This window comes from Podarcis vaucheri (genome assembly GCF_965113315.1).
Source record: "Podarcis vaucheri genome assembly, chromosome: Z".
NCBI lineage: Eukaryota > Metazoa > Chordata > Lepidosauria > Squamata > Lacertidae > Podarcis > Podarcis vaucheri.
Window position 1 is genome coordinate 9370469 of NC_138758.1, and position 12068 is coordinate 9382536.

The window sequence follows — 12068 nt, forward strand, 5'->3', positions numbered from 1 at the left end:
GACCTAGCATCAGACCAGGGCAGGACACTGCCCTGCTCTGCCTGTAAGGCACTATTGCCCTCAACCTGAAGGCCATCAGAATTGGTCCAAAACAAGAGAGGCCTTTCTGTCATATGTCATCCATAGGTCAGTGGTCTCCTTACTTTACCGCAAATCTAATCCCTGTATACAACTATGAAAATATCAACAAGATCTCTACAAAAATCTGGAACTATGTAGGTGCTGTGTGGGAATCTAACCATCCAGGACACAGCTGTAATTGCACTCTCTGATTTATAAAATATGTATCAACATTAGAGCGAACTGTAACATGATCTGTAGCAATTTTTCTACATCACAAAAATGCTTCCACTTTTGTCTTTTTTTTCTTCTTCAAGGATCTGCTTTCTCATTCTGTTGCATATCTTTCTGAGCCTCCCCCTGGAAATATTGAAATCAACAGTTAAAATGGAAATATGCTAAAGACGCATAGTTTTGTCTTTATTTGCCTTGGCTAGGGGCAAAGTGTTAGTACATTATGTGGCTGAGATGCAACAGAGCAGACAACAGCAAAGAAAGGAACATTAGATGTTTATGTATAGATGCAAATCACGTTGCTAACAGAGAGCCCAATGCAGAATAATTCTGGAGGGTTTAGCATAGCTGTTCATCATGATGTTGCATAACTGTTGGACAAGTCTTTCTTGTGCTGCTCAAGCTGAGCAAAGCAAAGCCAAAAGGCTTCATGTTGAAGAACTGGTGCTTGGGACACAGCGTCCAGATTCTGGTCACTTTTGTCCTTCTCCCCATAACATGGGACCTGCATGCTTGCGCAGTGTTTACTGTACTGCAGATAGTGCACTGCTGTATACCTGCTTCCTCCTTGGAGTTCAGATACCTTAACCAAAGGGGAAGCCCCAGTGGTGTAGTGTGGGGGGCCATGGGGGACATGGCACCGGGCACAAATTTCTGAGAGGGTGCAACCAGGCACCTCCATAACAGGCTAATTCATTGACGTCAGAGCTGAAGGGGGGCAAGCCATAACTGGGCCAGGCCTTCAGGGTTGGTGCGGTGCCTCTTTTTCGTGGCCAGTGAAGGGATACCCATGCACACCCCTGGGTCAGCTAAGAGGGAGGGAGGGAAAGAAGGCAGGAAAGTACTGCCAGAGCTGTGTGCGTTGCCCAGAGAGCTTCGATGCAAGGATAAGAGAGTGAGACAACACAGTGGAGCTTTGGAAATTTGTGTTTCTCTGTCTTATCTCTGCTCCCAGGTTGGGACTAGTTTGCAAGGAGAGACACCCTGGCAGCGGAAGGGACTGGCCACTGCCCAGTCCACCAGGGGGTGCAACATCTGCCCCACCCCAGGCACTGGCAACCCATGCTAAGCCCCGGGAGGCCCTGCTCCTGTGTGCATTCCACAAATGTAGGCTGCTACCCTGCAGTCCTTTCCAGCCCCTCCAGAAACAGTCCAGCAGTTTATAAGATACAGCAGTCCCAGGGCTCCCAATACATAGGGCTATCTCCATTTAACATTGGTTACCAGCTGAAGCTGTGGCTACCAGAACAAACCGTCCTGCCAATGACAGCCAATTAAATGGCCTATCAGGAGATAGAACAGCCCAAGGAAGGCAGAAAAACCTAACAGTTGTCATCTCTGGGCGGGGGTGGGGGGGAGAGTGTGAGTGAGCAGTGGGATTTGGCAGCAGCTCACGTGAAAGGGTGGTGTTGGTTCATTGGCAACCTCTGCCACCATCACTCATTCCACTGCCCAGCCAACCCTCCATCCAAGTTAGCTACTGAATGGGGGTTCTGCTTCCTGTCGTTAATTTCTTCCAGCAACAAAACGTTCGTGCTTATCTTGAGATGGATGGATAGCACTGGCAATTTTAACTCAAAATTGTCAACTTGTGCAGAGGGAGAAAAGGGAAGTCAGTCCCTTCCTCAGCCGTCTAGGACCAGCACCAGCAAAGGGCACAATAAGGAAGCAGCCAGGGCCACCGGCTTTTCTGAAGGACCAACAACTTTTGGCTCCTCCTCTTGAACTGTTCCCATTCTAGCTGTTCATTATAAGTGTCTGAGTTTCGTCTTTCTCCCCGCATCCCTCTCCAGCCCCTTCCTTTGTGTCTCTGTCTTTTTTCTTTTTTACTGTGAGCTGAAGTGCAAGGAATGTCTTATCCTTGATCTCTGTAAGCCTCTGCGGGAGCCTTTTTCCAGCTGAACAGCAGGGTAAAAACCACTCACGTAAATGAATAGCCTTTCAATAAGCTTGGTGACAGTTGACTTCCAGTGTCAGTGCGTTCCGTAGATCATCAGTTTGTTCTACGAACAAAATAAAGCATTCATTCCTTGGCTGAATCTGCTTGCACCACATGAAGTGATGCTGAATTTACAAAAGGGTTTTGTGTGGAGAACTACACAGCAGGTTTCCATACTGTAAGCCCAGATCCCTCCTGAACAGCGCCAAATGTGTCCTCCTCTAGCTTTGCCTGTTCTCACTTTGCTTCCTGCAACACTGTCCAGATCATTGCTCTCCCTAAGGCATTTAGCAGATATTTCCTCTCTCGGAGCACACACTTGTGGGAGATTAGCAGGGAGGAGTTATAATAGGTTTCCCTTCCTTCCCCACCACCCTTCCTTATTCCTCTCTGTGGCTCCACCCAAGAGGGGGTGTTGGCATAGGGCCAACTTCACCAACTTCAAAAGAGTTCCCTTCTGCCAGTTGCTTTTACTCTCTTTGGGGGGTGGGGGAGATATTGCAAATCATTGATTATTCCAAGAAGTCTTAGACCCAGAGAAAGAAATAAAGAAAATAAATAATAAGCCAGAACAAATAGTGTAGTAAAATGCTTGCCTATCCAGTAGCAGGAATTCAGCGAAATGACCATTTATTTATTTATGCATTTGTTTATTTTTAAATGTTTTTAATCTGTCTTTGCTCCAGCCCTGACTACAGATTGGTTTACGATAGAATTGCTCTAGATAATCTATAAAGCCATTAAACAACATACCATTGAGAAATCAGAAGGCAATTAAAAGCAGCAAGTTATTTTGTTATTGCCTTCTCTCCCCCCCCCCGCCCCCGGAAAAAAAGATAACAAGGAAAATGGGGGAGATGGCACAAAAGGGAATCCATACTTAGAAGGAATTGTGTCAGAAAATGATATCATGCTGATATATTTTGGTTCCAAACTTAAGATTATCTCACAGACCTTCAAAGATGCTATATTGGATCTTCATTCTCACCCAGAGAATTCTGAAATCAATCAGTCTATTCATGCCTTCACATCTGCTGAGCTTGCAGATGAATAAAACTTTGTCTGCCACTTTAACAGTTCACTGTTTTGGCAAGCAAATTGTTTCGCTCTCCCCCCCCCCCGTCCTAGGGACACACTGTGAACCAGCTCCTTATATTTAAAATCTGCATTTTGTTCACTGTTACCTCGGGGTCAATGAATTTTTCATTAGCTACAACCCTGTTCTACTCAGACCATTTCATGGATGTAACATAGGTAGACTCACAACAGGGAAGAGTTTACATTTCTTAATTAATTGCTTGTCACAGAGGTAACAAAGTTGCTGGGACTTGGGATAAATTAGGAACAGCAGGGCAAGTATCAGGAACCAGTGTAGGGGCCTAAAGCACCAAACAAGGATCTAGACCAAACTTGGATCACCAGTTCTTTTTGGACCACAACTCCTACCATCTCTAGCCAGCAGGCCCAGTGTTCAGGGATGGTGGGAATTGTAATCCAGAACAGCTGGAGACACAAGTTTGGGAAACTGTGATCTCTAGACTATTCTCAGGATTATGTGCTTGCTGAACCTGCCTCTCTGGATGAAAGCACCTCATAATAATAATAATTTATTATTTTTACCCCGCCCATCTAACTGGGTTTCCCCAGCCACTCTGGGGGGCTTCCAACAGAATATTAAAATACAATATCCTATTAAACATTAAAAGCTTTCCTAAAAAGGGTTGCCTTCAGATGTCTTCTAAAAGTCTGGTAGTTGTTTTTCTCTTTGACATCTGGTGGGAGGGGGTTCTACAGGGCAGGTGCCACTACCGAGAAGGCCCTCTGCCTGGTTCCCTGTAGCGGTAGAGCTGGGTATCATCTGCATACTGATGAACACCCAGCCCAAACCCCCTGATGATCTCTCCCAGTGGCTGCATGTAGATGTTGAAAAGCATGGGGGAGAGGACAGAACCCTGAGGCACCCCACAAGTGAGATCCAAGGGTCTGAACATTCATCCCCCCACCACCACTTTCTGCACACGTCCCAGGAGGAAGGAGTGGAACCACTGTATAATAGTGCCCCCAGCTCCCAGCCCCTCTAGACGGTTTGGAAGGATGTTATGGTTGATAGTGTCAAAAGCCACTGAGAGATCCAGCAGAACTAGGAAACAGCTCTCACTTTTGTCCCTCGCCCGTCAGAGATCATCAACCCATCATTGACCCATGATGAGGCCTGAATCCCGACTGGAAGGGATCCAAATGGTCCGCTTCTTCCAGGTGTGCCTCGAGTTGTTCAGCAACCACTCACTCAATCACCTTGCCCAAGAATGGAAGATTTGAGACTGGACAATAGTTGGCCATATTGGCAGCATCTAAAGATGGTTTTTAAAGAAGCAGTTTGATAACCACCTCTTTCAGCGGGTCTGGGAAGGCTCCTTCACAGAGAGAAGCATTCACCACCCCGCAAAGCCCATTGCCCAGCCCTTCCCGGCTAGCTTTTATAAGCCAGGATGGGCAGGGATCAAGGAGACAGGCGGTTGGTTTCACTCGTCCAAGCAGCCTGTCCACATCCTTGGGGGGTAACAGATTGGAATTGATCCCACACAACCTGACTAGACAGGACTCTAGCACTCTCCTGCCCTGACCCTCCTCCCACAATGGAGTCTACCTCTTCCTGAATCTGAGCAACTTTATCTGCAAAAAACTTTGCAAAATCATTGCAGGAGATCATGTGGCTCATACTGGGCCTCGATGTATCAGGTGGTTCTGCTAAATTGTGGACCACCTGAAAGAGTCTTCTGCTGCTGTTTTCTGCAGATGCAATAGAGGCGGTGAAAAAAGTCTTCTTCGCCATTACTACTGCCACTTGGTAGGCTCGACATTGAGCTCTAACCCGTGTCCGGTCAGCTTCAGAATGAGTTATCTGCCACCGGTGCTCTAGCCATCTCAGTGTTTGTTTCATTGCCCTCAGATCAGTGGAAAACGATGGGGCTGTCTGGGCTCCATGCAATCGGAGAGGGTGCTTTGGAGCCAAACAGTCAATGGCCCTGGTTAACTCCGTATTCCAGCGGGTCACCAGGGAATCAGCTGAAAGGCCATCAACATGGGATAAAGCATCCCCTACCACTCTCTGGAAACCATTTGGATCCATTAAGTGGTGGGGGCAAACCATCCAAATTGGTCCCACCTCCCTGCAGAGGGGAAGGGTCGCGGAGAAGTCCAGTTGCACCAGGAAGTGATCTGACCATGGCACTTTAGTTTTGCTTTTTCTTAGGGTCAGATCACCAACATCCATAGAGGTGAACATAGAGGTCCAAGGCATGTCCGCGGCTATGAGTTGGGCCAGACTTGTTCAGGGACAGCCCCATGGAGGCCATGCTTTCCACGAAGTCCCGAGCGGCCACTTGTAAGATCGTGTCGGCATGGATGTTAAAATCCCCTAGGAAACCAAACTAGGTGTCTCCAGGAGAACATCTGCCACGACCTGAAGCAGCTCAGGCAGGGAATCCTTGGTGCAGCAGGGAGGTTGGTACACCAAAAGGAATCCAGTACTGCCCCTATTGCCCAACTTCCAGAAGATGCACTCAGAGAACTGGGTCTTTCCAACAGGACGTCTGGTGCAAACTAATGTCTTCCTAAAAATCACTGCCCACAAGGCCTGGGTTGCTGTGCGTAAGAGAAACCTGGTGGACAAGCAGTAGCAAGTACAGGCCCATCTGCTTCATCCAACCAAGTCTCTGTTACACATGCCAGGTCAAGTCCTCCATCCATGATCAAGTCATGGATGGCAGTGGTCTTATGAATCATTGACCTGGCATTGCACAGCAGCACCTTCAGGTCATATGGGTATCCCTTGCTGATTCCAGCATCTGTCTGGTCAAGACCAGACCCGGAGGCAGGGATAGTCCTCAAACAACGCCTAAACCTGCCTCCTCGGTAATGACATGGTCTGGTCTTAGTGTAACTCCTCCTCCTACCCATGATCTCTGAGATCGGTTTTCCCAGTGCATCTCCCCCTGTGGAACCTGCCCCAGCCATTTTGTTGGCTGGGACTCACTCCCAGGCAGCCCTGACCCCTCTCCTTAAGAACAAAATAAAACCTTAAGGGGGGGGACACAATAAAACAATGCAAACCAAAAACAGTAAAAATTACAGATATACCAAAATTAAACAAACTTCCGAACCCGACCAAACATTCATCCCACCTACCCCCACAAAAAATTTAAAAGGGAAAAAAGAAATTTTAAAAACATTTTTAAAAGAACTCTGCGCTGTTCTGAGTCCTCCTGGGCAGCAGCAGCAGTGGCAACACTCCTTATGAGGCCTGTCAGGCCCTGCCCTGGGCCAGGTGGTGAGTGACAGGAACGGGCCCTTAGGCACTCACGCAGGCGAGTCCTCCTGGACAAGCCAGTAATGGTTATGAAGAATCGAAAGCTTCTACATAAGATAAGTTGAAGACAGGAGATCGGGGGGGGGGGCAGAATCCAATTTAGCCTTTATGCACAGATTCAGGGTGTTCCAGCACCCAAAAGCCCACCCAGAACAAACAAATTGTTCCATCAGTTTCAAGGTAAATTAATGAATGGTTTTTGACTCTGCAAAACAGGAAGTTTTAATTTGTATGCTGACGCTATTGCTTCAAAATGGCACTCTGACATTCAGCTGCTATGACAACAAATTACCTATACCTCGCTAACTCTTTAGTTATGGAAAGGCCCGTTTTCCCAGAAAAAGGGGAATGTGCTAGGCTATCTATTTGACAAAAACAACTGCTTTGACCACCTTTTGCAAATCCTTCTCTTCTGTGGACTCAGATCTTTAGAGCTGTACGATCACAGGGATGGAGAGGGTTTAGTATGTATGCTTATGAGGGTGAGGTTCTCAAATTCAACAGGATCAAACATATTGGGGCACCTTATTGATTAATTGCTAACAGCATAATTGGCTTCTTTGGCAACAAATCACCTATACTTGGCCAACCCATTCTCCCAAGCAAACGGAAATATGCTGGGCTATCTACTTAACAGAGGAAAGTGGTTTGCCTTTTTTTTCTCTTTTGCAACCTTCCTCTTCTTAAGCAGTAAAGATTAAAACAGATTGTTGTTGTCCTTGGCATCCATCTGTCTCAGGAGACAATGGAGTATGCCTCCAGGGGTGAAGTCAGACTGCTGGAGAATCATGGCACTCTCTGTAGCTTCAGAGACTGGTAAGTCCTAACTGCTGCTTCTTGCACTGTTTTTGCTGCAGCACTGAAGCAGCTTCTCCAGGGCAGTGTCTCTGGAGGTCCTGGGCTGCCCAGAAAAAAGGCCCCCTCTCTCAGCCTTGTTAATGTGGTCCAAAGGAAAGCAGAGCAATAAATTTGGCACCAGCTTGGCTGCAAGAGTTGCCAGAAGGAGACGTACAAGACGCCATCCAACTGTCTTAGGGACTCCACTCTGCATTTGTGTAAGTTTTACTCCTGAGCCTTTTCTTCTCCCCAATATATCCTGCAAGGTAGTGGAGGTTTAAGGAATGCAGGTGGCGCTGTGGGTTAAACCACTGAGCCTAGGACTTGCAGATCAGAAGGTCGGCGGTTTGAATCCCTGCGACGGGTGAGCTCCCGTTGCTCGGTCCCTGCTCCTGCCAACCTAGCAGTTCGAAAGCACGTCAAAGTGCAAGTAGATAAATAGGTACCGCTCCAGCGGGAAGGTAAATGGCGTTTCCGTGCGCTGCTCTGGTTCTCCAGAAGCGGCTTAGTCATACTGGCCACATGACCCGGAAGCTGTACGCAGGCTCCCTCGGCCAATAAAGAGAGATAAACTCCGCAACCCGAGTCATCCACGACAGGACCTAATGGTCAGGGGTCCCTTTACCTTTACTAGTGGAGGTTTAGGATCAGAATTTTCCTTTTCTCGATGGGCTAACTTCCCAAGTTGATGTGAGTCACCTGCTCCTCTCTTCTATCTACAGCACATGCAGAAGCCACCATCTTGACTATTGGACCCACTCTTAGTCTCGTCCACTCAATCCGCTGGAGCCTGGCCTGCAAACACTTCCAGTCCTGTGCCTGTCAAGAAAGAGAGTCTGGGCGCAGGCTCACAGTGACGCTCGCCCTGCTCCAAGAATGTGCAACCTCCACATGCCTCATTGGCTGCAGCGGCCTCTTCGTGTTGTTTCCTGCCCTGCAAAACCCACTGTGTCTGCACATCTCTCTCTCGCTCTCAGTAGGTACTGCTCAACCGTAATGAAAGTATTATGGAGAATCTAAATGGAAGCATTGTGGACAGTAAAAAAAATAAATCTACATTTTGACGTATGGGGGAAATAGTTTTATATGCATGCGGCAAAGGACAAAGGGGGTAGGAAGTCAGTCTATGCATGGGATGGCAAGGTGGGGATCCATACACTCGCAGGACTCATATCTGGAGTATCACTGGGGCCATTCCTGTACCCACCTAACTTATTATCATTGTTAAAAAGTTTATCTTGCTTTGTAAAAGTACGTGAAGTTGTGTGTCTATAAAAATTATATCATCTCATTGGAGTAAACCTATGTCAAATATGTGTAAACAAGGGAGAATGATCCCTGTGATTTGCTTGAACAAATATCATGCTATATAAAATCTGTGCTGTTATAGTAAGGGTTAGGCAGCGATCCTATGTACACTTACTTGGGAATATTCATTAATCTAACTTTCTGTTGTTAGCTAACCTACAATCTTCAGGATCAATGGAGGAGGCATACAAATCTAATTAATAATAATAATAGTAATAATACTCAAATATGTATCTCCTACTTTTCAGCTCAATTGTTTCAGTTTTGTACTGTAGGCTGCTTTGAGTATTCATTCCACAGACAAAAAAAGAGTCAAGGTATTTAAAAAGAGACACAACAGTTAATTTTTACCAAAACATCGTCTGCCTCTCAGGCTTGTTGAGCAATGTAAAATAAAAAGATATTCAGGAAGCAGCAAAACAAAAACAAAAAAAATCAAGGAAGAGGCAAGGTGGGCCTCCCTGAGCAGGGAGTTGCCTAACGAAAGGTGCTGCCGCAGAAAAGTCTCTGCCCTCTGTCCCCACCAACCATACTGCTGATTTCAGGACATGAAGAAAAGCTTCCCATGCACAGGCAAGTTTCATATGGGTGACTCCCATTTAGATCTGGGAGACTGACTTTTGAGTAAATAAGCAGAGCCAGGCTCTTACTCTATGCCTAAGCTTTTAGCACATGTAAGATTTACATCAGGAACAATCAGGATGGGGGAGAAAGAAAGATTGGCATTGGGATCTGCTGCCACCTGAGGTGGTCACCTCACCTTGCTGCGCAGGTGGACTGGGCCTGATCACAGGTGCATTGAATTGAAAAGCTGGAACATGCACACTACGGACAGTGGTCTTAGTCGCTCGGTGACACTCAGGATGAGGAGTATGGGTCTTCTATATCATTCACAGTTGCCTAGCCTCTCTGGCACCCTTTAACTGCCACACTGTCTTTGCTACCAGAAGGCTTGATTATGCACAGGTTTGACTTTATGCTCTCTTGTTTTTAACACTGTTGCTTTAAAAATACTTTCTCCTTCCTTTTTTAAAAAATAATAATAGAAAACTAAAGCCAGCCTCAGCTTGTGCAAAAGCAAAACGACCCGTGTATCTTCCGCCACAGAAAGCTGACAGAATGGAAGGTGTGCGTGTGGAGGGGTGTCTTTTGAGATTTTCTTACTTTTTTTGCTTTGTGATGACTGGCTTCAAGCCCACACATTTATTGAATACACAATAGGGAGTTGGGTACGACTGCAGAAATAAATTTTATTAACACACATTTGCTGCTGCTGCTGCTGCTGCTGCTGCAGAAGGAGCAGACAGAGAGAGACAGACAGAATAATCTCCTTTAGCCTTCTCTGGCTTGCAGAGTTGGCATCATAGCTGGTCAAGTCAATTAGTGGTATAATGTACGACAGGTTTTATTTAAAGGGGGCTTTAATTAAAGTTTTGATACAATGCTCATGCAAACCAACAATCTGTCTTTGTGGGATACATATTATCCAGAAATTGATTTTAACTTCAGCACTAATTTATAGGCTGTCCCCTTCAATAAGTGTGATTCCTTGGGAGATATTAAAATCCCCTTGCCCCAGATAATTTAGGCCGTGTTCAGGGTTTGAGAACACACTTAACCTAAAGCAAATACTATACCTGATTGTTGAGCAAAGAATCTGAATGATTTTCAATTATCCTTTTTCACATGTGGCAGGAGTGCAAAAGGCACAAAACATGTTTTGTGAATCCCACAAAAAAGGGAGTAGATCCATTCTCCAGTATCTTGTGTAATTAGTGCTGTAGATTTAACTATCCATTTTAGTTTAGTTCGGAATTTTTTTTTTTTTTTTGTATATGCTAGGAAGCTTAACAGCTCTTAAGAGAGGTTTCCTTCTTTCCCTATGGGATTTTAAGATGGTCAGTGAGAGAAAACTTCCATTTACACGCCCTGCTAAAATATAAAAAGGTGCTTCAGGTTCCTATGTCCTTAGCAAGTCCCTTGCCATTTGCTGACAAATATTTGCAAAACAACCACCCCACACACACACAAAACCCCCAAACCGTATGTTTCTCACTTACAGTTGTTGTCTTTCAGTAGAAAAATAGATCAGTTCAATAGGACTTAACTAAGTAGCTCTTGGAAGAAGAAACAACAGCGCCCCAAATATGAAGAGCAGTTCTTGGGAGAAAGCAGCTACAGAAACAAATTTGTTCAAATTAAAAAAAAAAATGTTTTTGAGAGGTTTGTAGCCATCAGTTCCATGTGGTTAGCTCAGTTCCAAGAAGCGGTGATCACCACACTGATTAAAAATGAGAGGCTGGGACTATTAACCTCTTTATAAAAGCCAAACAAGCCAGCTCTTTCTTCAACAAACAAACAAAACCCACCCCTTCACAGGTGCATGCACACACACACATACACACACACACACACCGCACACAATATGATTTGTGGTTCTAATGTAAGAGCCAAAAGACTCAGGTGAATAGCTGAAGGCTCACCCAGCACTAGTAACATAGGCTACAAGGTAGGGGATTGACCTGGGCAATTAAATTGAAATATTTTTATGGATTGGAATTCTAACTAGTGAGCCAAGAGGCGGCTTTTTTAAACTTGACATTTTAACAAGTGCAAGGCATAAATCTATGTATGACCGTTTGCTCCCAGTGTGTGGAGTGTGTGAGAAATGGAACAGGAACGAGGCCTGGAGATTCAGAGGCAGCTTTTTCCTTCTGTGCTTGTAAAGAGCTTTGACAGACTAAGAACCAATATATGTAGACATTACCGCATTACAGCAGTAACATCAATGGGGTTCCCCCTCCCCCCCTTTTTGGTTTTGGTTTTTTATGAGGTTGAGTACACGCTGGCATCAAAGTTACTTTAACTACACTCGGGACATAATTCAGCCTACGGTTGTTGTTGTTGTTTAGTCATTTAGTCGTGTCCGACTCTTCGTGACCCCATGGAACAGAGCACGCCAGGCACTCCTATCTTCCACTGCCTCCCGCAGTTTGGTCAGACTCATGTTTGTAGCTTCGAGAACGCTGTCTAGCCATCTTGTCCTCTGTGATCCCCTTCTTCTTATGCCCTCAATCTTTCCTAACATCAGGGTCTTTTCCAGGGAGTCTTCTCTTCTCATGAGGTGGCCAGAGTATTGGAGCTTCACGATCTGTCCTTCCAGTGAGCACTCAGGGCTGATTTCGATAAGAATGGATATGTTTGATCTTCTTGCAGCCCATGGGACTCTCAAGAGTCTCCTCCAGCACCACAGTTCAAAAGCATCAATTCTTCGGCGATCAGCCTTCTTTATGGTCCAGCTCTCACTTCCATACATCACTA

The 12068-nt window shown here is 45.7% G+C and overlaps 1 long non-coding RNA gene across 1 annotated transcript; it reads right to left on the bottom strand.

Moving 5' to 3' along the window:
- Positions 1-254: 254 nt before the first annotated feature.
- On the bottom strand, positions 255-11101 carry LOC309523472. Its single transcript, XR_014215374.1, has 3 exons — positions 10808-11101; positions 2220-2297; positions 255-420 (listed from the first exon to the last, which is right to left on the bottom strand). It is a non-coding gene; the product is annotated as an uncharacterized lncRNA (long non-coding RNA).
- Between the last annotated feature and the right edge of the window lie 967 nt (positions 11102-12068).